The sequence below is a fragment of the Erithacus rubecula genome (assembly GCF_903797595.1).
Source record: "Erithacus rubecula genome assembly, contig: scaffold_229_arrow_ctg1, whole genome shotgun sequence".
Lineage (NCBI taxonomy): Eukaryota > Metazoa > Chordata > Aves > Passeriformes > Muscicapidae > Erithacus > Erithacus rubecula.
In genome coordinates this window covers 66,769-91,899 of record NW_027636090.1, presented here as the reverse complement: position 1 = coordinate 91,899, position 25,131 = coordinate 66,769, and the positions used below count along the sequence as shown (strand labels likewise).

Here is a 25,131-nt window from a genome sequence, read left to right as displayed (position 1 = left end):
ACTCTTGCACACCAGTTTCCTTATTGGCAACGTTCAGTAGTGACACCAAACAAGAACAGAAAGCAAATGGGAGAAGAAATGCAGACAGCCAGCAGGGGACCACCTACCAAAATACATTTTAAATGTAGTTCTAGGGTTTCTAGCAGCAAGTTTGAGGTGTAAATGGAGACACACAGAAGTACTACCTGTCAGTAGTTTTGGCATTTCATCTGAGTTTCCTCTTCATTTTTTTACTTTTCACCTAAATAAGAGAAAAAAACCCAAACAAATGCAACCTTTCCGGCAGGGAAGAGATGTGGTTGGTCTTTAAGAAAGTATTTTCTTCTGCCTGTATAATAACCTGTTGGGGAAAATGTGAGCTTTCATCAAAATGTCACTGTGCTCTTGCAGTTTTTCTAACTCTGTGAGAAATAACAGTCACCTCTTTATGGCTCCTGCAACTCACCCTGTGCCAGTGTCATTGGCCACTTATCACTGCAGGGATCACTGGAAATAATGATAGTGGAAAATGTGGAGGGAGCTGAATAAATAAATACTTGCCATTTCTCTAGCAAAAAACACCCAAAGCACTCCAAACAAAGCCATAAAAATAGTTGGCCTCTGAATTAGGAGGATTTAAAGTAACTGTTTTATTCTGCTTTTGGTTCAACATTCATCAATCTGAATTTGAATATGCATTACGTAATTAAAGGTAGATGAATGTTTATTTACTTGTGCTTACTGAAACCAGTGTTTTGCTTTAAACCTGCTTGGTATTGCCTTCATTCAGTCTTATTAGGTTATTAAATACATGGGGAAATATATTCTTTGTTTTATTAAGAAAGTATCATTAATTAGGAAAGCATAACTTCATCATAGCCACTGCTGCTACCAACATTACTTGGGTAAGTTCAAAGTACTAACACAAAAACATTATAACAGAAGCAATGTTCAACAGAGTCTCAAAAATAAAGATATAGCTCAAAGTTTTTCAGATGTCCTACAGTTTCTAAGACATCTCCAGAAAGAGGAGTAAACTAAAAATAGCACAGGAAATTTGAAAACCATTTCTCTTTTCTTAACTTTGTTGTGGGCAACTATTAGAAAACTAATAGAGAGAATGAAATGCAGTTTTTCTACCTGAGTTGTGAGTCATCACCTCAGTTTCAATGTGATCCAATGCTCAGTGGAATCCTGGGAAGGGTCAAATCATCAATGTTAATTTTAAATTGTATCCATGAAAGTTGGCATTTTTTCCCCATTCCCCTCCCTCCCTAAAATACATCAACACCAAGTGAGAAAGGCTCAAGTTGAAATACAATTATTACAAAATTATACTTGGACATAATAACTTTGTTACAAGTTCCAGCAGAAAGAGAAAGGAGAGCAGATTCAGAGGTTATCAAACTCAATATAAAATCCAGCTTATGCTTTCTCCAAAAACCTCATTTAATTTATCCAGGATTTTTTTAAAAATTGCACATAACAGCATTTCACATATTATGCTAAATACTATCATTTCTATCTAAAATATTCATTATTATTATGCTTTTCAGAATTGAATTACAAAGTCTTCTGCACCCATCTTCCCAAAATCTGATTCTAAGAACATGCAAGTTTAATCCCTTAGGAAACAAAAGTAGCCCCAAGTGTCTCAGGATCAATAGAAACTAAACAACAAAGCCTGACAAAGTAAATTAAATTGTCAATAAAGTCAATAAATATTTTCCACTGTAGAGATAGCTATCACCAGCTTATCAATCTTGCTAGTGCAAGTTTAGTGAAGAAAATCTAAGTCTTTATTGCCAAATCAGTTATGAGTTGCTCTACACTACTGCCAGTATGATGTGAGTATAAACACCACATTCTTCATAGTATCAGCCACAAAGAACTCAACTTTAAAATTAAGGCTGCTTTTGAGTTTGACCAAACAAATGAAAATTCACTATTAAAACACAGTGATGAAACAGACTTAACTTGAAAAACCTTAAATATCACCAATTACAGTGAATACTTAACTATATTATTATGCACCACTATTAGATAGTCAGGGACAGCCAACCTGACCTCAAGTGTGCTGAGGCACTGGGGCCAGGCAGGGCACATCTTCCCAGGAGCTAATTTGACCATTCTTCTCAAGTCAATTTACCTGCACAGAGCTCCACAGTAGAACTGCTAGGCTGCCAATAAAAAATATCTCTGGCTACAAGACAAACCCCAATACATAAACCATATTAAAGGAAGAAAGAAATGTGCAGCATTTGATTGACCTTCAATGCCCTGAGAAGATTACAAATTTCCCAAGATTAAGGAGTTCCCAAAATACAAAGCAAAAGGACTGATTTTTATGGATCATATGTTAAATCGCCCTGTAAAATTGGAGTTCTTAGATTGCACATGAAGGAATGGAAAAAACCCCCACCACAATCCTCAAATGCAATTTTAGATCCTTCTTTGAAAATCTGGTTTCAAAAGAGAGGAATGGATACAATCTTCCCCTCACCTGGAGATTTTAATGAATTCAAACTATTTCAAGCCTGTGAAGAAAGCCCTACCACAGTCCCTGTCAAATAACATTTTCTTTCATTTTTTATTCTCATTACTACTTCAGAGCAGTCTAAGTAACAGCAAATAGGGAAATTAAAGTTGCGATTCAAACACTAAGATCTGGAGTCCTGCATTGCCTTCAAACAACTCTATGAAACAGAAACTTAATGTTCAACACTTTCCAGTGCATATAAGCCATTTATTTGCATATCCTTTGGCTCCTAAAGCTGGAAATTGCATTTCTGTTAGCAGATGGGCCTGATTCTTGCCTTCCCTGATAGAGATCAGCAATATGGACCCTGACTTTCTGGATGGCTCATGCTTAGTTGTTCAAAAGTCTTGATTTTCCTCTTTGTAGCACTGCCCTTCCTGTAGCCAGCCTAAGGTACTAAGCAGCCACACACCCTCTGAAGTTTGCATTAGTGATATCTGCTCCCAATTAGGATGCTTTGCAAAAACAATTAGGATCAAATGTTTCCTGTGTCTGCTGCAAAGAGCAGATCCCTGGGATTTTTACTCCTATTTTTTAAAAAAGAGCATTCTGTTTCTATAGCTGTGTACAAATACAGAGAAACACCTTGAAGCATTAATAAACAGAAGCAACAGAAAACAAAAGCTGTCACATTTCCTGTGGCCATTTGAGGGTGAAATTGCATGTGTGAAAATATTGCAATTATGTAATACAGTGATATGTACACGTTCCAAAGTAAATACATTAAAAGCAGATTATGCAGCATTTATTTGTTATCCATTTTAAATTATTACTGGAAGCCAAAGAAAGATTTATTTGATACCTTCACAGGTTTATCTTCACACTTTACAATGGAGCAACTACTTTGCTTCAAATTTAAGTGGTTTTTTTTTTTCCCTGACAGCTTCATCTACCTGGTCACCAAGCTGATACAGAACAGAGTAGCACAGATAGTGTGAGGAACTGATTTTTAATTACATAAATTGACTTATCATCTGGCTTTGGTATTTTTAGGCTGTGGGCTAACAGCATATATCCAGGGTTCTGCCATTCTACCTTGTGGTATTTGCAAGCCATTGCTTCCACAGAAATTAGAACAATGCACTTTGATGTCATGTGGCTGCTGGAAGGGCAGCACTGTAGACACTCATTTGTATTTGGTAGGTCAGGATTAGCCACAAGTTTTAATCCTTACTGTTATAAGAGAAAAAACTCTCAAATCCTGCTGTAAACGAGGGTGCTTAAGAAACCCAACTCCTCTGACTTTGACTTGCTCCTAACTTTAGAGTATTAACTTTTTTAGAGAATAAAGGATTGCCTGTAGATTATTGTGCACAAAATTATAACTGCAGGCCTGCATATTGATATCTAAAGTTTGATGGCATGAGGAAACTGATGGTCTTCTTGCCCATGCAGGTGATGATCATGATACACTTTCTTGACTATCTCCAAGAGTTAATTTTCTAAAACCTGAATAAACTATTTTATAAAGTCAGTAGCAGGGAGAATGGCTGCCTTCCATACAATTCCAAGTAGTCCAGTTTTAAAGTGATTAGAACTGCACCAGCCTTCAGACCCAAATATGTGTAGCCTCTGTGTAATACAGAAGCCCTTATCAAAGGCTCACTCAGAAGGTGCATAAAAAACCTTCATTCCCCAATACTGCAAAGTTCCACCTGAGTAAAATCTCACTCACTTTACTATGAAAGGAAAATATTTTAGTGGTGTTGTCAGGGACAAGGCAAGGATATATGATACCAGGAAGGATTCTGCACTTACAGATGCTGACTCCAGCCAGGAGACAGAACCTGTGTGCTATGAACACATCCCTCCATCCCTTGAATATAGTTTCTAGCAATAAAATATTTTGCATGCCATATGCAATGGTGGCCAAAAATAAACTTATTAATGTCATCAAAACTAGGGGACCCTCTCAGCATTTTGAGAGAAGCCTTATTAAGATGAAATTCCTTATTTCAGCTCATTGTGAGTTATTTGACCTTACAGTGTCAGATCTAACACTCCTGATCAATAACATGATACACTGTACACAGGTTTCAGGGAGTGGAAAGATGGGTTTCTATGCATCAGTTTTCTACTGGAGTTATTATTATGAGAAACTCTGCTGTTAACCTGCCTTTGGATTTATGTGTCTTTTCTCTGCTTTTGATCAAATCTATGATAATTTTTATAAGATAAAATAGAGAGAGAGGCTGGAACAATAGCTCATCTGAATGCAAATGAGCTCTTTCTTCCCCCTACATATCTCTCAAGGCTTATCTTGTTATTACTCTCACAGAAAGAAGGACAGTCTGGTTAGAGCCAAGGGCTAAATCAGAAATGACTTGACAATCCACTGATAACATGGCATTTTTAGAATATATTCTCTAAGCTTCAGTAACTAAGGGTGAATCATAAAATTGCACAAGTTGATCAGATTAGGATCTGTTTTTTACATGAAGACTTATGAAAATTTAAAATTACTTTATCACCTGAAATGAACTTTTATCTTGAACATCTACAACACACTACAGTCATAGGCCAGAAATACGACTGAGAGGGAATATAAATGAAAATACTGATTTCATGTGCTTACAGGATCCTGTGAATGACAAGGGACAGTTGGGCAACTGAAACCAGAGAGAAAACTCTGCTTCAGTGGCCTCACACCAAGACTCACATGGTTCTATTCTGTGCAGAACTTGGAATAAAACTGAGGCAGAGGGAAAACTACAGAACAGAGATGCACACTTGGCTTTGACTTTATTATTTAAAGCTAAAATTTCTACAGTGCTTTCTCAGCTCTTGCAGAAATGCTCTTTATAACCTTTAAACATGGACCAGGTTACAAGGAATTATGCAGTAGCTGTAGAAATGCTTTAGGAGACTTTGCAGCAACAACTGAAACTTTGCCCTCCTCTATGCAGAAAAGATTCAATATAGCCTGGGGAATTATATCCAAGGACAGAAATAGAGTGAGAAAATCTTTTTTAATCATTTTCCAAAATAAATTTAGACTGTGAAAGACTGGGAAGAATATTAATCTGTTTGATTCATACACACTCTTTTTTAAGACAAATTAATTATGCAGCAGAAGCATTTAGCATAAAAATACAAGCTTTGAAATGTGAGTGTTAAGTGTAGTACAGGGAAATAAAACTGGTAGAAGAAGACTGAAAGAGGCTAATTAGAAAATGTGTGGAAGAGCATAACCATTTGACAAAAAGTACATAAGATAAAGCTCTGTGGGCTTTAGCAGATTATTAATGGCTTGCAAGATTTAGTATCCAATCACCTTTGAGATTAGCTTTTTACCCACCTGATTTAGTCTCAACTATAAAAATGCAAAACAGCAAATGCAACTGTTGGTTATAATGAGGTCATCAGCTAATTTTATTCTTATTTCAAATTTTAGAGTAATAGCCCTAGGAATATAATGCCTTAAAATAAACAATAGTTCAACAAGCTAAAGCTGTAAACAGAAAACTGTGTCCATGTTCTCATCTGTCTTGTTTTTTTATAAAAAGTGAGCATAAATCTTTGTTCTGTGCCTCTCAATCCCAATGAAGGTATGAATGCTCCAGGAGGGATTCTCTTTAGTAGGTCTAAGCAGATTCCATTACTGCAATGATGTTTTCCCCAAGGAAAAATAGAATAGATAATGTTTCACTCCAGCAGTCACTCATTTAGTCACGTGCCTGAGGAATACTATTTCCCTCTCTGTGCAAGGTTCTGAAACCAGACCCATAAGAAGAGTGACTTGAGACCTCACTACCAATTTTCAGTGGAATAATGTAATAGCAAAGCCTTTAGAAATTATGCAGCAATTTTATGCAAAACCGGAAGATTTAAAATCATTAGTTTCTTCATTGAAGGGAAACAGTATTTTGAATATTTGGGGATAGATTTAAAAGGTGAGTTCTGCATTCCCTGACCCCATAGTTTGCCTATTAATCAATTTTAATAAGCAGGAGGATGTTATTGACATGTTAGAGGAAGGAGTCAAGTAGAAGTGGATGTAAATTACAGACCTCCTGAATAAATCTGCAGTTCTCTGCTACTCCTGTGAACCAGGTCTTTTGATTTACCTGAGAGCTTTACATGGCAGAAAATTAATAGAAGTGTGTTGTCTGAAATTTTCAAGTCCACTGGTTTATTGCTGATCATGACACAGCATTTACTATTGTTTGTTATTAATCACACTCAGCTTACCACAGAATCATAATAATCTAGCAAGAATCTCACATGCAGATTAATGCAATACACAGATGTATTTATGTTAATTATTCAGGAGTAAATGAAATAGCAAAGGGACTAGAGTTTTATGAAAACTTGTGTTTTGCACACTAGAACAGTGGCAGGGTGCCACTGGGAATATCAAAAGTAGGTGTGCTTCTGGAACTACAGCCTTTCATCTGTGAACTCTGAAGAGCATGGGTCTCATTCTTCTAAGAAAGTATTAACCATTCACAAAAACCCACTTGGATAGAGCATTCATATCAAGGGATTCTATATAATAGTAATGCAATGATCATTTGAAGAAATACTTAAATATTTAGGGACTTCATGAAATAACTGGGTGAAACACAGAGCACCATTCAAGTAATTTAGCAAAGTGACTCAAAGGTTGTAGTTCTATTATAAAATGATTGGTTTCAGAATATGACAACATAAATATCATTTGTCCTGCTTGTTTCAAAAATCTGCAGTAGCACCAGGGCATCAGACCACACTGTGCCATGTAATGAGTTTGAAAGCAGAAACCAAATTCTGGCACTGGTGTTTTGTTGGTCATGGATGGTGTTTACAACAATTTAAAGCATAAATGGATGCTAGGAAGAAGAATGGAAGGCAAGGACGATAAAACACGGGGGTGTTTCCTGTGAGAAATCCAAGAGTTGTCTATTACTCCAGCAGCAACCTCAAGGAAATCAAATTCTACAAGCACTGGTTTGTCTGGAAGATGGAATGGATTAATGTCCAACAATGAAAAACATCCCGAGGAGTTCTTAATAAAACAATGAGGATTTTGTGCAAAATAGAATAGACTACGTTTTAAGCCAAATATTGAAGAAGGACTTATTTTCAGAGTGCTTTTAAAGATTTGTTTTGAAAACAAAAAAAAATTCCTAATGATTTCCACAGGGTCCTTACAAGAGGTCGATGAAGTGGCAGCAACATTATGTACACATCTGCAGTTGTTGCTATTAAAAAAGGAAATGATGAAACTTCTCTAAGGTTATTTTTGCAGGGTTAGTTAGATCCTTAGTGCCTACAGTATTAGTGGGAGGGAGAGGGGGAAGTTGCAATGTTCTTGAATGATGAGGATTCTTTTTTAAAATGTCGCCATCTGCGTTAATAAAATGTACATACTTTTATTTTGCTTAGAAACCCTGAAAATGGCATTCATGTGGGCTTGTTTCATGGCTGGGGCTCTGTAAGGCATAAAACAGTTTGCAAAATACTTATCCTCAGTGCCATTCATCAGAGGATCCAAACATATATTAGCTCTTCAAAGTAATTCGTGTTGGGCATCTTGCTTAAAAATTCCACAGCAACAGTTTCTATATGAGGTCTGCTGTGAAAAAGTTTGCAGAATCACATCCCTTGCTTTTCTTAATTCAGTAAAAGTCCTGCAGACAATCAGGTGTGAATGATCTTATATAATAATAACACTCAGCTTTACCTTTGAGACCTGTCACACTGGAATTTAAAATCCATCTGTAAGTATTTATTAGGGAAAACAAGTTATGCATGACCTTATGGATCTTTCCCACTGAAACCTGTCTTTTTCCATTAACCATTTAAATTGACTTCACTTAGGTTCTGGTTTTATTCGTGGATTTTTTTTTGTTTTAATGATTACAGGTCTATTAAATGATGAAATAACTGTGATCTCAATTTTCCTTTTTGTTATGGGCTGATGTTTGGACTGGCTCCTCTCCTTGCTTCCCCCGTGCAGCTGCCGGTCCCTCCCTCGGATGGTTTTATCTAGGCTGGTGTTTTCCGGCTCTCTCTCTCTTGCTGTGCTTCGGTTGTGGGCTGTGTCTTGCTCTGGCCGTCTGCTCAGCTGTGACCCCCTCCCCTGGCTGCTTTGGCCGTTTTTTCCCTTTTCCCCCAGCTGTTTTGTCTGTGCCCCCGTGTTAGCTTGTCTTGGGTTTGCTTTTGCTTGTCTTGGGCTCGCTTTAGCTTGTCTTGGGCTTGCTTTGGGCCTGCTCCCGGCTGCCCCTCCCCCTCTCTCCCTTCTCCCTGCTCCAGGGATTTGCACAGACTCCAGAGGACAAGGATCTGGACTTCGGGGGCCGCTGCTGGAGGTCGGCTTGGGAGGCTCTGCCGCTCTCCCTGGCGAGGACCGGCTGGGTTCGTTTCATCTGGGTTTGGGTTGGGGTAGTGTTTCTTTTGTATTTTTGTTAATAAAAAAGTTTTTTCCATTTTCACCAGAAGAACAATTCTTTCTGAGCTCAGTGAAGGAAGGAATTGTGAAAAAGAAAAGGCGGGGGGGGGGGGCCCTTTGGAGCTCTTTTTCCCCAAATTTGTCCTAAACTTGTATAAATGTGCATTCTCTAAAAACCTATGGTGCCTAGGAAAGCCTGTGTTTCCTTCTTGCTGGTTGGTGGAGATAATGCAGCGATCTTATTGATAACTTCAGAGGGAATCTGACGCTGTCAATCTACCACTTCACTCCCAGGAACTGGATCTCTCGGGCAGGTCCCTTGGCTTTGCTCTTCTTGATGGTGAAGCCCACTTCCTGCAGAATCTGGATGATCTTCTCTCCTTTCTCACACACTTTTATTGCTGTGTTCGTCCACACAATGATGTTACTGGTATACTGTAGATGTTTTGGAGCTTTTCCCCTTTCTAGTGCAGTTTGGGTTAGTTTATGGCAGATGGTGGGGCTGTGTTTCCAGCCCTGGGGCAGTGGGTTCCAGGTGTGCTGGACACCCCTCCAGGTGAAAGCAAACTGAGGCCTGCACTCTGCTGCCAAAGGAATGGAGAAAAATGCATTGAAAATTTGCAATGTCAGTGGTGCCACTTTGCTGCCTTGGGCTCCAGCTCGTACTGGAGTTCCAGCATGTCTGGCACAGCAGCACTCAGCAACTATTGAGAGAGAGACAGGAACTACTGACTGGTGATCAGAATCCAAATTTGCTGTGAGCTACATATGCTTATATACTATTTTTAGGAAGGCTAGTATTTGTTTTTTATTGCATTGATTGGGTTAACCATCACACATATTGCAACTTTTCTATTTAATTCAGTCTTCTTTCCTGTCATCAGTCTTGATCCAATCTTCATGCAATCTTCAAAGCTCTCTGTGTTCTTGCCAAGGCATCTTGGTTATCAAGCTGCTTATGCTAATTAAATCCACAGTACTCTCTGTCTTTGCTCCCACAATGGAGTCACTCCATTCAAGGCACAATAGTCTACAGTCAATTTCTATTTTCTGTCAGACTTGCCCACAGGCTAATTGCAGCTGTTGAAGGATGAGTGGGTTTTACTGACCACCCTTTGGGCTTCTAGCCAAAATTTTATGGATGGGGATCATGGCATCTTGATTCATCTGATACTGCTGGCAGTGCACCATCGTGATGGCAATTGGCACTTGTTGCTCTCCTTCCTTCAAGAGTCCTACTGCAGAGGGGTTTTCTGATCATCCAGGCAAGGTGTTCAATTGCTTAATGCCCTCTGCCTCTACAGCAGCTATTCCAAAAGCCCACCTGAGTCCCTTTGGATCTTTGTAATAGCTGTTCCTGAGAAAGTCTGTGCCTAGAATACACGGAGCATCTGGGCTGTGGAGACCAAAGGCATTCCCAATTAGGGAAAGCAACCCCTGTTTTATTCCCTGGGTCAACCTGTGCCCCTCTCCCTGTCTGTCAGCCTTTTGGTCACTCCCACTCTGTTCCCCTGTTGGCCTTTTTGCCCTAACCCCACCCTTGGACACCCCCTGTCCCCTGGTAATTGGCCCCTAAAGTTTTCCCAGCCTGCTGATCCCATGTACCAAACCTGAAGCCCCCACAAGCCCCATTGCCTTTGTTCCCTGAACTCTGGATGATGCAGATCTGTGGCTGAAATAAACATCTCTATAAAACCCTTGCAAAGGCCTTTCCTGCTCCTTCATTAGCTACCACCCTAATTAACAACCAGATGCAACACTGGGCCAGTCACAATTGGATGTTTCTGCCACTCCTTCCCAGTCAGGCTCACCTCAGCCTCCAGCAAAGTCATTTCCTGTGATCCTCTTGTCACCCCAACAATGGCAACAGGTTCTTCCCCCACATGTCCTGATGCCATTAGGGTACACTGTGAACCAGGATCAACTAACGCCTCATGTTTCTGTGGCTCTGATGTGCCAGGGCATTGGATCTACTCCATCCAAAAGACCTGGCTTTCCCATGCCTCTCCCTGGCTCGAGGCAGAGCCCCTCTAGCCCTGGTTATTATTTCTTTTTTGGGCATACATACTAGAGGTTCTTTTAAGGGGATCTCACAGGTTATCCTCCTTTCTGTAATACCTGGCAGCTTGGTCATGGGAGGCTCCCTTCACTTTAGTGGAGCTCCCTCTGTTAACGTTTCCCTCCCTGAGTTGACACACCCGTGCTGCCAGCACAGAGGTGGGTTTCTCATCTCACCTTTTCCTGTTTTCCCCATGGTTGTGCAAAAAGAACCACTGGTCAGCTTGTGGGGTGTACCCTCTCTCCCTAGCTGGGGGATGTTGGGCTCTGACTTTGGGGCCTGTGACTCGTACTCATGCTGCATTGATCTTCCTCATCTCTTCCCTTGTCTCCCTCGTCTCTTAAACTCCTCTTTGAGTTCCTTAACCACAGCAGAGACATGAGTCTGCATCGGGCTGTTGATCATACTCTTGTAATTTCTGAGCTTGTTGGTGACAGAACCCAGTCTCTTGGTTGTTACCAGCATTAATCATTGCAATGAAGGTGGTATATTGAGATGGTCCTAGATTTGTGAAATTCCACATCTGCCCTGTGCACCTGACTTTGTCATGGCCATTGTCCTGCTGTCCACCCCTCCCAGAGAGCACCTCCAGTGCTGCCACTTCTCTCAGCTGCTGGATCCCTTCCTCAAGGCTCTTCCAGTGCATTCTATGGTGGTGCTCCTGCATTCTCTCTGTGGAAAAACCTCTCTCTTACACTCATTAAAAACTACTCCCAGAGGGAAAGGGGGTCTGGCTCCCTTACCTGATCCACACCTGAGTCCTGGGTCAAGGATCCCAAATTCCTTGCCTCAGTACCATCCAGTTGTACACCTGTACCCAAAAGGTCCCAGACCTGAAGTAATCAGATTGTATAAACCTTATGCCCCCATCATACAATGTCTTTTTGCAAATTACAGAGACTTTTATACTACAGGGAATCAGTGATAATCTCAACCTCTGACTCCCCTACAGGTTGTGAGGACCCTCCTTTCTTATCTTTATTAACTGGGTGCTCTCATTTCATCTTAGACTTTTTAGTTTTTACAAGGGTGACTGCTGCTGGCTGTGCCTGCCCCTGCAGCTCAGCTGGAGCCTGGAGGGTTGTAACGTTTGTGGGTTCCACTGCTGCATCATCAGACTGTCCCTCCGTGAGGCAGGGGAGGGTTTCTCACTAGCTGAAGCAGTGCTTTCCTTCAGCATATGGGAATAGGAATAACAGTGTTTTCTAGGAAAATTAAAATAAAAATATAGTAGTATAAAAACCAGAACACTGATAGAGTCAGAATACAGCCTGACGCCCTGTTGGTCAGGGTGTTGTTAGCAGTGTGATTAATTCTGACTGTAGTTTTCTTGGAGTGACAGATGTGGTTTTGTTGAAACAATGATTTTGGAGAAAGGTGTAGCTTCTTTTTTAAGTCTAGTGGTGATGAAGATGGACTTGATCTTCCTCTGGAAATTTAATGGGAAAAGGCTTCTCTGATGTTTCAAATTTTCAGACTTTTTTTGGCACTTCCTCATGGATGAGGGTGGCATCTCAAATTGAGGATGTAATTTGATCAGTCCTGCAGTGAGATTTAGTGGCTTATTAGCCAAAGATATCTTCATAGACAGAGCGTGGGTCCTGGAAGAGGTAAAGAAAACAGCTGCACCTGGCTTTAACAGCTGGCCTATTAACAGAGGATATGCTCCCCATCCCCCCTGCAATTATGAAGAATGAGTCATGGAAAAGATAAGGAACACTGCTCTACCTGGTTTTAACAGATGGTGATAGAATATATACTTCTGGTTATGTCTTGCATTGCAACCTAAGACTGACACAAAGCTCTTCCCACACTCAGGGCACTCCCAGGGCTTCCCTCAGTGGTGCCTCCGTTGGTATCTGTGCAATGAGAGCTCTGTGAGAAGCTCTTCCCACACTCAGGACACTCACAGGGGCTGAGCCATCCCAAGGAGCGGGGCTGGCTGTGGTTTGTTTGGTGCCTGTGCCATCCCCAGGGCAGTGTCCCAGGGCAGCTCTCAGTGTCCCCAGCAGGTCACGCTGTCCAGTGCAGCCGTGCCAGCGGTCACTGTGCACTCGGGGCAGGCTGGGCTGGACGGGGCTCGGGGCAGAAACGCCGCCCCCGGGACTGGGGTCTCCCCCTGCCTCTGGGCCCAGCCCCTGGTGGCAGCGCCTTGGGCAGGGCACGGGGCTGCTGCTGGCCCAGGGGGACAGGCCTTGCCCCCTGCCAGCTGCCTGGGCCCCTCTCATGCCTGTCCCACATCCCTGGGGCTCCTGTCCCTGATGCTCCCCAACACCTTCACTGCCCCCATCAAAGCCCCACTCAACCTCTGCACTGTGACCTCTGGAAAGAAAGAAAGGATGAGAGAAAGGAAGTCAGATGACCCTGGCTGGATGCCAGGCACCCACCAAAGCTGCTCTCATTCCCCTCCAGAGATGGACAGGAGACGGAAAACATAATGATGACTTCATGGGTTGAGATAAGGACTGGGACAGATCACGCAGCAAATGTCATAATGGGAAAAACAGGTTTGAAATTAGAGATATTAATTGAATTTAAATGAATTTAATCAGAGCAGCATAGTGAGAAGTAAAATAAAGCTTTAAAAACACCTTCTGCCCATCTCTCCCTCCTTCCCAGCTCTACCTCCTGCCTCAGTGGGTGCAGGGTCAGTTCATGACGTGTTGTTTCTCCTGCTGCTCGGGGAGAGGAGTGGTTGCTCTGCTGCACCATGAGGTTCCTTCTGGAGATGCTTCTCCATGAACTTCCCCAAGGTGAGTTCATCTCACAGACAGCAGTTCTTCACTAACTGCTCCAAAGTGAGTCACACTTGCATGGGCTCACAAGTCCTGCCAGGACCCTGCTCCAGCGTGGGCTCCTCTCTGCACGGGTTTGCAGGTCCCTGCCAGGTCCCTGCTCCAGCACAGGTTTCTCATGGGGTCCCAGTCTCCTCTCAGGCATCCCCCTGCTCCGGCACGGGCTCCTCCAGGCGCTGCAGGTGCATCTCTGCACTCCGTGCCCTCCATGGGCTGCAGGGGCCCGGCTGCCTCAGCACAGGCTGCACCATGGAATGTCAGGGCAATCAGCTCCAGCCCCTGGAGCAGCTCCTGCCCCTCCTCCTGCCCTGCCCTGGCTGTGCACAATTGTTCCTCTCACATGTTCTCACCCTGCTCTTCCCTGGCCACAGTTACAACTCCACTATAACCCAATCCTGGTGTCACCCCCTTTTCCCTCCCCACAGGGCTCCTGCCCCAGCTCCTGCAGCCCCCAGGAGGGAATTTGGAGAGGGGGCAGAGGGGGTGGGCAGCCCCCACCATGGGATGACCCCAGCCCCTTTGTTCAACACCAAGCTGGGCTTGTGGCCACAGGAGGAAGAGGCCGAGGGGAAGCAGATACTGCAGGTGGGACAGTGCTAAGGCTCAGGGCAAGGTCCTGCCCTGCACACCTGGCTCAGGTGTGACCCTGCCCCAGGAAAGGAGCAGGACATTCCCATTCCCACAGATCCTGACCCCAAAATCCCACTCTTGGGATCCCTCACCCATCTCTGCAGTCCCTGCTCCAACATCTCCAGGTGTCTGGGAAGAGTCCAAAGGGATGGAATTTCCCACCCAGGGTCCCCAGCAAGCCCCACTTTGGATCTGCTGTCCCCCAGTTTTCCCAGTTTCCCTCTCCTTTTCCCCAGGCCGGGTTTCCCCCACCCCCAGTGGGTGGCAGCAGCCGAGAGCTCCGCGCTGCCCATCCCGACCTGTCCCGGCTCCATCCCTGCTCCTGCCACGGGCTGCAAGGGCTCAGGAACGGGGCAGGAGCAGTGGGGATGGGGGAGTGGTGATGGAGAAACAGCGGGAGAAGAGGTGGAGGGATTAAGATGAGGAGGAAGAGGAGGAGGAGTGGGAGGAAGAGCTGGGATAGAGGATGAGGAGCAGGAACTGGAAGCAGAGGGACCACGCAGTCCAGCCCTCGCTGTGTCCGCAGCCCTCCCGCCCCTGGGACATTGTCCCCCCATCTCACAGTGACCGCAGAGGGGCAGCTCGCCCCTGGGGTCTCCATCAGAGGGAGTTTTTGAGGGTGTAGGGGAAGATTTTTGGAGCTTGAAGGACTCCAAAGCTAAGCCACAAATGCCCTTTGGGGAGATTTGGGGGGGTGTCCCAGGAGGTTGTTTATTCCCGGAGGAGGGCAGAACACTGGGACACCAACAGCTGGGCAGCTGTCGGGGGCCAGCACCGCCCCCAGTTCCGGGGTCACCGGGTCGTGGCGGAGGAGCTCGGCCAGGAGCTGCCACTGGTCTGCAGTGAGAGCCGGGGGGCGTTCACCCAGCACCGCTCAGCACCCCGGGTGCTGCAGACCCCCAACCCCCTCCCCAAGGCCGTGGCGGTGCTGGGGGAGTTGCCCCAGGCCTGAGTCTCAAGTGTGTCCAGGATGGTGAGCACCGAGTCCATGTGGTGTGGGGCAACAACTGGGGGGCAACCAGTGGGGGGGTGAGGAGGACTAAGGGGTGGGGAGAGGACTGGAGGAGGGGAAAGGCATCCACAAAAGTACCAGAAGCAGGAAGGTGCCTGAATATGGGGGAAAGGGTGGAAAAGGGAGGAAATGATCCAAAAAAGAGGAAGGGAACCAAAATAAGGGGAAAGGAAACAAAATAAGTGGGAAAGACCCAAAAGAGGGGAAGACACAAAATAGGGGAGCAAGTATCCAGAATAGGGGGAAAAGACCCAAAATCAGAGGAGAAAGGTTTTCATGGGGTGTCACGGGGTGTCACGGCTTGTCCCTACCTGTGCTGGGGCAAGTGCAGACACTCAGTGCCAGGAGCAGCCACAGAAACATCCTGAGGGACATGGGGACACCCTGAAGGACACGGGCCTGGGACCTCAGGTACTTAGGCCACGCTGGGGGTGGGTGACAGGAACACAGGACGAGAGACAGGGGCACATGGAAGGGGACTGAGACACACAGAGGGGTGACAGGGAACCATGGTGGAGGATGGGGACAGAGGGGAGGGGACACAATGCTACCAGGACACACAGCAGGGGACAATGTCGCCACACCTGTGGGGACACTGCCACTAGGACACCTCTAGTGACACCTGCATGGCACTGATCCTTGCCCTGTCCCCCAGGGGTCCCCTGAACGTGGTGGCCCTGGGACACCCTGGTGGCTGTCACTTGCTTCCACACTGCTTTTCACCAGCTGAACAAGCCCTGACAACAACTTGTCAACAACCCTCCCACCCTGGTGGGTGGTGACATTTGGCTGGGATATTGCAGTAGTGACAGTGGGGATGTGGTGCATTGGGCAACCATCTTAGCCATGGCTGAGATGAGGTGCAGGTGACACTGTGGTGGCACAGGTTGTGGCATTGATGCTGTTGCAGTTCATGTCCCCACCCATGTCCACGTCCCCTTATGTCCACAGCTAGGCCTGTGTCTCCATCCATGTCTATGTCCCCATGAAAGGCTGTGTCCCCTCATGTCCCCATCCATGACCTCACCTGTGTCATTGTCTACCACATCTCCCCATCCATGCATTACTTCAACATCTTTATTTTTACTCTAATTTCAGGACTTTCAAAGGGATGAACAGAAACCTTTTTGTTTCAAGGCCAAAACAAAAAGATTTACGTGTCCCTGCTGGCAGAGCATCCACATGCTTGGCTGGGTGGGAAGAACCCTTTCACTGTCTCCAAAATCATGGGATTTGCCCCAGTCTGTTCCCATTTGGATGTGGAAGATGTGCATTGGCCAGAGAGGATTAAAACGATGGTTTTTTATTGTAGAAGACCTCCAAGGCCACCCAGTGTTGCTTGATGCCACCAGAAGATGCAACAAATGATATTTTTCTGGGGTCAGAAGTCGACAAATGTGCTCTCCACAATGGATTTGTGATGTTGGTCTGTGGATGTATCCAGGTACCCAAGGGAAGCCAGGAGAATGTGGAGCCCCCCCAGCCAGGTGTCTTCCCAACACAGATCACTGGGGCTCTGCCCACTGGGAGACACTGGGATCATCCAGCACGGATCCTGTAATGGAGAACGGAGCTGGAGCGGCACATGAAGCTCTTCCCACATTCAAGGCACTCACAGGGCTTCCCTTAGTGGTACCTCCGTTGGTGCGTGGTCAAGTGTGAGCTCTGTGAGAAGCTCTTCCCACACTCAGAACACTCATAAGGCCTCTCCCTGGTGTGGATGCGCCGGTGGGTGACGAGGTTGGACTTGCACCTGAAGCCCTTCCCACACTCGGGACAAGAGAAGGGCTTCTCCTCTATGTGAATGTGCTGGTGCTGGAGGAGACTGGAGCTGGTTGGAAACCTCTTGCTGCATTTATCACACTCGTAGGGCTGTTCACCCGTGTGGCTCCTTTGGTGGACAATCAGATCAGAGCTGGTCCTGAAGCACTTGCCACACTGGGAGCACTCACAGGGCCTCTCCCCAGTGTGGATGCGCAGGTGGGAGACAAGGCAGCAGTTGTATTTGAAGCCCGAGCAGGTGCCGACACCCAAAAGCAGCCGCGCTGTGCCCTGAGGGGTTCCCAAGTGGCTGCGCCCCGCGCGGCGCTGGGACCGATACTGGGAGCACTGGGAGCGATCCTGGGAGCACCTGGAAGCAACTGGGAGTGCTTTTCCTCCCAGTTCGGCTCTCACTGGGAGGAAACAGAGCCCAGATCCGGCTGCAGCCGATGGTGGGCGGGACCAAGCTCGAGGGCGTGGTTATGCAAATCTAGGAGCGGTCGCGCGCTATGATTGGTGCGCGAGAGGAACGCGATGTTTCCCTGTCACGTGAGGGCCGCTGAGGTCCGGAGCGATGGCGGCGGCGTCTGGTGAGAGGGGAGAGGGACGGGAATAGGGACAGGGGCTGGGAATACGGGCCGGGGATAGGGACAGGGACCGAGAATGGGGACGGGGACTGAGATAGGGACAGGGTCAGGGCTGTCGCACCTGATCTTGCTGACTGGGAGCTCGGGGAGGGGGAGGTCTCATTTTCGGAGCTCCCCGCCCCAATCCGGGGGTTCCTCGTCCTGTTCTAGGGGGGAGCAGTCAGCACCCCCAGTACCCCTCCAATAGCTCCCAGTACCAGGCAAGGGGCTTTATCTTCATCCTGGTTTGGTGTCCAGCTCCAATCCCAGTGCCAGTGTCCACTCCCAGTGTCCAGCCTCAGTCCCAGTGTCCATTGTCCAGTCCCAATCCCCACCCGGTATCCAGCTGCTGTGCCATGATGCCAAGCACTGTCCCAGGTGGCTTCCACAGGTAATCCCCAAACCCTCCAAAAATCCCACCCAGGGACATTTCCCATCCCTAAAATCCCAGTGTGAGATTTGCAGTCCTATTTCCAAATTCTTGTGTGGGATTTTGGAGTGGAATTTTCCCTTTCCTAGGATTCCCTTTACCCTTTCGCAGGATTTTTTAGGGGGATTTTGTGGCCCAGTTTTCCCTTTCCTTTTGTTTTTTTGGAGATTTTGGGGCAGTATTTTTCCTTTTCTAGGGTTTTTGGGGGGGATTTTGGGGACTCCTGGGGCTTTTAGGGATTTCAAGTGAAATTTTCCATTCTCGTTGGACTTTTGAGATTTTGGTGTGGCAATTTTCCTTTTCATCTTGTTTTGTAAGGATTTTGGGGTGGAATTCTAATTCTTGGGGGATTTTGGTGTCGAATTTTTCCTTTTCCAAGTGTTTTTTTGGGACTTCAGGAACTCACGAGGTTTTTGGGACTTTTTGGAGCAGATTTGTTCCCTTTCCTGTTGTTTTTTTGGGGGATTTTTTGGGGCAGAGTTTTCCCTTTTTCATTGGTTTCTTTGGGATTTTGAGGTGGATTTTTTTCCTTTTGTTTGGTGATTTTGAGGCCTCTTGCAGTGTTTTTTGTCCCCTCAGACTGATCAATGTCATTGTGATGTTCCCACTCAAGGCCATCAACATCGAAATGCTGCTGAACCACAAAATCCCCGACTGCTACACCTTCACTGATACTGTGAGTGTCCCTGAGTGTCCCTAAATGTCCCAAAGTGTCCCCAGTGTCCCCTGAGTATCCTTCTTGTATCCTCTCCTGTCCCTTTTGTGTACTTCATGTCTCTCCTGGTGTCCAATTCATGTCCCCCTTGTGTTCCTCTTGAGTATCCTTCAGTCCCTTATCTGTCCCTCTGTCCCTTGGCTGTTCCCTGGTACCCCTGCATTCCCTGGGGGGCAGCCAGTGAGTGCTTGGACAGTGACTGTGATGATGGCAGTGACAGTGACAGTGATGGTGGCAGTGAGAGTGCTAATGACAGTGACAGTGATGGTGGCAATGATGGTGACAGTGACATACCAATGACAGTGCCATCCAGTGTCCCCAGGTCACATTTGACAACTGCTCCCATGGCAGGCGAGTGCAGATCCACCTGGTCACCCATCTGGGAGTGCCACCATCCCTCCTGCCCAGCAGAGGAGACAGTGGGTTACAGTGGATGACCAGAGACAGGGTGACAGGGGACAAGGCAACAGGGGAACACAGTGACAGAGTAAGAGGTGCCCTGCCACCCCCGTGCTCTGGGCACAGGCTGGACTGGAGGCATTTCTGTCGAGCCCCAACCACACTTCCCCACCAAACCCACTCCCCTCTCACCTTGGGAACACCCCTGACCCCCCCTTTGTCACCCTAGGGTGCCCCTCAGTTGGAGGGGAACTTGCTGGCACCACAGGACCCCTTCTCTGTACTATCCCCAAGGTGGCACCTGTGCTTTTTGTCACCTCCACCTGCCAATTTGTCACCTACTGCGGGTCATTCCTCGAAGGGACTGTGTGGTCATGGTGGCTCCTGGAGTCCCCCCAGTGTGACAGCTGGGGTTCTCAAGATGCTGCAGTGACAATTTGAGGGTGTGAATGCTTGTTTTGGTCTCCAGGATGGGTCCTGAGGTCCCTCCCGTCACCACAAAGTCACCTCTCCAGCTCGTGCCTCAGTTTCCCACTCACTCTGCAGGAATCGCCCAGAGCTGATCTTCTGGAACTGGGTTTATTTTGGGCAGTTTTGGGGTTAGGGCTACTGGGATGGGCTGGTGGGCCAGTGGGCTGGGCCAGGGTGTGTCCAGACTGGTGGTCATCTGGGCTGGGAGCTGCCTAGGCCGGGGGGCTGCAGGGCCAAGGGCTGTCCAGACCAGTGTCCAGCTGAGATCTGTGACTCTGGTGTCTCTCCAGACCAGTGTCCATCCAGAGTGGGATCCACGGCTCTGGTGTCCATCTGGACCAGTGTCCAACCTCTCCTGCCCCCATCCATCCCAGGCTCCCTGGCCCTGGCTGCTCTTCACTGCAGAGTGGACAAGACCCACAGTCAGTCCCAAGATGACCCGAAACCCTCCCACCAACCTCACCAGGCCACTCACCTGGAGTCCCGGGGCCACCAGTGTCCCCTGGCGGCTGGGCCAGCTCTGGATCACCTGGAAGAGGAGGTCCACAGCCCCGGGCTGGGGTCTCAAGGGCATCCAGGATGGCAAGAACCGAGTCCATGTAGCATGGGAGGATAATTGGGGACACAGCTGGGGAAACATCTGTGGGGAAGGGGGCTGGGGTGGAGGGGAACAAGGGCGGCTAAGAGGTGTGGAGGGGGTTGGAGGGGAGGGGTGCACCCAAAAATGTGCCAAAGTCAAGGGGAGGATGCCCATAACAGGGGGAAAGGATGGAAAGGATCCAAACAAGCACAGAAAAGGCCAAAACCAGGGGGCAATGAACCCAAAAGAGGGGGAAAGAACCTAAAATCAGAGGACAAAGGATATTGTGGGGTGTTATAGGGTGTCACAGGGTTTCCCTACCTGTGCCATGGTGTGTCCCTGCCTGTGCCAGGGCAAGTGCAGATGCTCAGAGCCAGGAGCAGCCATGAGAACATCCTGAGGGACACAGGAACACCCTGCATGACATAGGGGCACCTTGAGGGACATGGGGACACTCTGCAGGACATGGGGACACTGCAGGATGACTCCCCTCGGAGAGCCCAGGACCTCAGGGACTTTGGCTGCAGGAACAAACTGGACTTCGAACAGCACATCAATATGATTTTGCAGAAGCCAATTTATTGTTTACAATTCACCCCAATTATACATTTCTGCAACCATCACCCACGTGGGGATACACTTCACAATTGGTAATTTTAGGATATTGATCCACCCCTTCAACCCCTCAAAAGTCTGTCATTGGTGGTCTTCAAGATCCTTGCTGTCCCCTGCTGTCTTGAATCTTCTAATCTTGGTATTCGATGTTTTCAACATCTTCTCTCCCAATTTAACATAGTTTATGTTCCAGGGGCCTTGGGGTGTTTCAAACAAGTTATCGAAAAACTCCTTAAATTTTTTCATGCTGTGCACCTGTTGTCAATACTAGTCTAAACTAAGAAATACACAGAAACAGCTAGTGTGTGAAAGAAGCATGTGAACGAACAGCAAAACACAGCAACTAAATATAGTTTTTGGCTGGTGCACACACAGAAGGCCCAGATTTGTATGGAGATTCCATTGGGGTCCCAACCCCGTTCAGCCTTACAACATTTGGCCCTGCTGGGGGCTGGGGACAGGGACATAGAGGGAGGGCCGGGGACACATGGAAGGGGACAGGGAGACATGGCAGGGGATGGGGACATACAGAGGGGAGGCAACACAATGCCACCAAGACACACAGCAGGGGACGATGTCACCACACCTGTGGGGACGCTGCCACCAGGACACATCTCCCCATCCATGCATTACTTCAACATCTTTATTTTTACTCTAATTTCAGGACTTACAAAGGGATGAACAGAAACCTTTTTGTTTCAAGGCCAAAACAAAAAGATTTACGTGTCCCTGCTGGCAGAGCATCCACATGCTTGGCTGGGTGGGAAGAACCCTTTTTGGAGGGGTTTCCACCCCACTGTCTCCAAAATCATGGGATTTGCCCCAATCTGTTCCCATTTGGATGTGGAAGATGTGCATTGGCCAGAGAGGATTAAAATGATTTTTTTTTTATTGTAGAAGACCTCCAAGGCCACCCAGTGTTGCTTGATGCCACCAGAAGATGCAACAAATGATATTTTTCTGGGGTCAGAAGTCGACAAATGTGCTCTCCACAATGGATTTGTGATGTTGGTCTGTGGATGTATCCAGGTACCCAAGGGAAGCCAGGAGAATGTGGAGCCCCCCCAGCCAGGTGTCTTCCCAACACAGATCACTGGGGCTCTGCCCACTGGGAGACACTGGGATCATCCAGCACGGATCCTGTAACGGAGAACGGAGCTGGAGCGGCACATGAAGCTCTTCCCACATTCAAGGCACTCACAGGGCTTCCCTTAGTGGTACCTCCGTTGGTGCGTGGTCAAGTGTGAGCTCTGTGAGAAGCTCTTCCCACACTCAGAACACTCATAAGGCCTCTCCCTGGTGTGGATGCGCCGGTGGGTGACGAGGTTGGACTTGGCACCTGAAGCCCTTCCCACATTCGGGACAACAGAAGGGCTTCTCCTCTATGTGAATGTGCTGGTGCTGGAGGAGACTGGAGCTGGTTGGAAACCTCTTGCTGCATTTATCACACTCGTAGGGCTGTTCAGCCGTGTGGCTCCTTTGGTGGACAATCAGATCAGAGCTGGTCCTGAAGCACTTGCCACACTGGGAGCACTCATAGGGCCTCTCCCCAGTGTGGATACGCAGGTGGGAGACAAGGCAGCAGTTGTATTTGAAGCCCTTCCCACAGCTGGGGCAGCGGAAGGGCCTCTCCTCTGTGTGAATGCGCTGATGCCTGAGGAGATTGGAGCTGGTCTGAAACCTCATCCTGCATTTGTCACACTCGTAGGGCCTCTCCCCAGTGTGGATCATCTGGTGGTGGATCAGTTTGTATCTCGTACTGAAGCCCTTCCCACACGCTCCACACTCGTAGGACTGTTCCCCCACATGGACTCTGCAGTGGCAGATCAGGGAGGATCTCTTGCTGAAGCTCTTCCCACAATTCGAACACTCGTGGGGCTTCTTCTCATCATGATGCTGCTCATGGACCCCAAACTCTGAGCTCTGGCTGCAGCTCTGTGCACTTCTCTGGCCCAGGCTGGATCTTTCCTCCTCAGATACCCAAGATCTGTGTTTGCAGCCCACCCTCGTGAGGGATCTCCAGGGCTTTTCCTCCTCATTGGTTTCCTGTGCTGTGGAGCCACTCCAAATGGCCTCTTCCACGGTGTTCTGGAAACAGCGATTTTTGGAGGAGTTTCTACCCACTGTCTCCAAAGTCATGGGATTTCCCCCAATCTCTTCCCAATTGGGTGTGGAAGATGCACATGGGCCAGAGAGCATTAAAACAATGGATTTATGTTGGAGAAGACCTCCAAGGCAGGTGCCTGTGCAGGCGCTGCCGCAGCAGGGCGGCCGGCAGGTAGGGCGTGAGGAACAGCACCTGGCTCAGGGCCCTCTGTGGGGACAAGAGAGCACCTGGGACACGCCCAGCCCCTCCCAAAACAGCCTGGGAGCCCTTCAGGTACTTCCACCAAGCCTGGTAGCACCTGAAGGGTTCCAGGGATGGGGAAATCCCTCTCCCACCTGCTGCCTTCACACCTGCACAGGTGGAAATTGCTGCCCCAAACCCTCCCTGGGGTCATTCACACCCTCCAGGTGTTGGGGGGTCACAGCTGGAGGCAGCACTGCAGGTGGGGTCTTACCTGAGCCCCCCTCAGCTGCTGCCACAGTGTGGGGATGGGCCCAGGGCTTCTCTGCAGCTTTTTACCTGCACCTGGGCTGGTTTGGGGCTCACCTGGGCTGAGCTGAACTCACCACGTGATCCACACGGAGCCTGTTGAGCGCCAGCACAGAGCCAGAGAACAAAGCCCTGAGAGCCAAGAGCTGGGCCAGCTGGGGCTGGGCACCCCCCTGCACCTGGGGACAGCCAGCAGGGCAGGTGACAGCCCTGGCAGGGGACAGCAGCTCCCACTGCCCCCAGGGGTGGGGAGGGGCACAGAGCTGAGGGGGGGTGATGCTGGGGGCACACACCTGGGCACAGAGCTGGGCACACACCTGGGCAGGGCAGGGGGAATTCAGGGCAGGGCAGGGGGCTCCAGGGGGGACTCAGGCAAGGCTGGAGAGGGGTGGGCAAGGAAAGGAGAATCAGAGGAAGAGAAGGCAAGGCAAAGCAAAGCCGGGGGAAATGGAGTGGGGAGCCAAGGTGGTGAGAAAGGCAATGCAGGGCATGGAGTCGAAGGAAGGGGGTCGGTAAAATAGCACAAGGGGGGTTGGGAAAGGCCAGGCAAGGCACAGGAGGGGCAGGAAAAGGTCCCGTGGAGCCGCCCACCCACCCTGGGATCTGCATTTCCTCCTCAGCTCCGTGCGCCCTCACGAGCCTTCGGTCACACGGAACCAGGATCCGAAGCGAGCGGCACCAGGGACACTCCCAACTAAAGGGACCAGGAGAAAAAGCTCGACAGCCCCAGGTGTCGAATTCCCACTGCAGCAGTTCCACAGCTGATGGAGCTGCCGATCGGGAAAAGCCACGACATTCACCAACGTGTGGATCCCAAAGTTTCTTTGCCAAAGAGAGGAACTCTGAGCCCATCTCAATAGGAGGGCACTAAAGCAGGAGTGGGGCTGGGGGCAGCGGGCTCAGGGAGACCCCTGGGGAGGGCAGGGGGGCTCAGGGGCGGTGGGGGATTCCCCTTACAAACCTCTGACTGTGATCTTGTGATTTCAACAAGGACACACCCCTTTAATCCTTTAATTCGTGCTCTGCCAGCCCCCCTCTCCCTCACCTTTACCCTCAGGGCTGGGGGGGGGTCACAGGTGTCAGAATCGGGTGGGGGCACAAGGAGCAGCCGAAGGGGGGGCAGGACGGAGCCTTCGGGGCTGCTGGTGCTGGCTGCAGCCCAAGCTCTGGGCTCTGGGGGTCCCCCCGCACCCCCGGGCTCCATCCGCGGCTCTGGGGGTCCCGGGGGGCGGCAGGACGGGGCGAGCCGTGATCTCCGCCGTGCTCTTGCCCCTCTTTCTTTTCCACGCGTTGCTTTTTCATCTTTTCTGCGCTCCTGCTCTTCCAAAATCCACTCATCTCTCTCTCTCTCCTGAGCCGCACAAGCTGCGACTCCTGCACGGGCTGGGGGCTTCGAGGAGTGAGGGATGCCGGGGGCTGGGCGCTGCCCCCCGCACACCCCCCGCTCCGAAGGAGCCCGTTTGGCGCCCGTTCGAGGAAATGCCCGTTCGTGGCACTGGCGACCCGCGCGCCCCCGCCCCAAACGGCGGCGTCCCCCGCGCGCCCGGGGTT

At 48.4% G+C, this 25,131-nt stretch overlaps 1 long non-coding RNA gene across 1 annotated transcript in view; it reads left to right on the top strand.

Annotated features, from left to right (window-relative positions):
* Positions 1-25,131, top strand: part of LOC306815793 — a 47,460-nt gene that overhangs the window by 8,592 nt on the left and 13,737 nt on the right. Inside the window, exons 2-3 of the long non-coding RNA XR_013777469.1 lie at positions 13,570-13,703; positions 18,784-18,880. This is a non-coding gene — a long non-coding RNA (uncharacterized lncRNA). The remainder of the gene's footprint in view (positions 1-13,569; positions 13,704-18,783; positions 18,881-25,131) is intronic.